Raw genomic sequence first — 1130 nt, forward strand, 5'->3', positions numbered from 1 at the left:
GTCTCTCTGCTTCAGTCTCTCCTTTCCTCCCACGTCTTTTTCCTTACACCTCACCTTCGAGTTTCCCTTCCCCCTTTCTTCCTTCTCTACGTTCTCCCTTTGTCCACCCCCCCCCCCCTTCCTCCGAGGTTTGTCAAAGACCTTCTGTCCTCTGGGCTGTACCTCTGTGTTGTTTTTGCCAGTGCAGCCCAGGCGGGAGACACACAGCTGACTTGTGACCACTGTCCACTCCAGGACTCACCGTCTCCGGTGTGTACATGAGTAAGTGACCGTTCACCTGACGGTGGGTGTTTGTGTAGTTTGCCCGGGGGGTGAGAACTCCTTATAAATAGAACTCTTGGTGGGAGGGAGAGGGGGAAGTAACAGGTATGAGGGAAGAAAAACAAGAGAGACGATCGAGTGGGTGAGGGAAGAAAGAACGACGTAAGAGGGGGGACAGAAGGAAATAGGAAGGAAGAGAGGGGGGAGTCGGGAATCGGCAATGTTACTCAAAAAGCACTCAGCCCGATCCTTGCCTCGATGTCCGTTCCCCTTCGCCTTACCTGAGAGTTGAGATATTTCTTTTAACTAGGGCAGATAGCGTCTCTGAAGTCACACCCCCTCCCCCCCGCTCTTCCCCCCCCCCAGGACTGGTACTGAACCATAACCATGAGTGGGAGAGATGGGGAGGAGGAGGGGTGAAGGAACGGTATTTTTGTTATTGGCGGACTTGCTTTTTCGCACCGTCTGGCTTCTCAACCCCAGTCCCAAAATGCGGACCCCACCCAGTATGTTTGAGAAATTACTTTTCTCCCTTTCTTACTCAATAAGCCTTGGGCAATACGCCCCCCTCCCCCTTCTTTCTGTCTCTCTCCTCTCACCTACGCTTTCACCCCACCCCCCTCTTCCTCACAGTCCAGAAGGTCCTTCCCCCGGGCATGCGCGCGTGTAAGTGTGTGTGTGTGTGGACAGTCCCGGATACAGCACCCCACCCCGCCCTCTCTCTTAGACCAGTGGTGCGTGTGAGCCTGTGGCCCTTTACCTGGCTCGGTGTAGATGTGTCTTTGTGTGAGTTGTGCCTCGGGGCAAGAGTGGGACTTGGTCACTCCATGCTCTGTGGGGGACCTGTGACACACACACACACACACACA

This window comes from Aplysia californica, unplaced genomic scaffold (genome assembly GCF_000002075.1).
Source record: "Aplysia californica isolate F4 #8 unplaced genomic scaffold, AplCal3.0 scaffold00117, whole genome shotgun sequence".
NCBI classification, from domain to species: Eukaryota; Metazoa; Mollusca; class Gastropoda; order Aplysiida; family Aplysiidae; genus Aplysia; species Aplysia californica.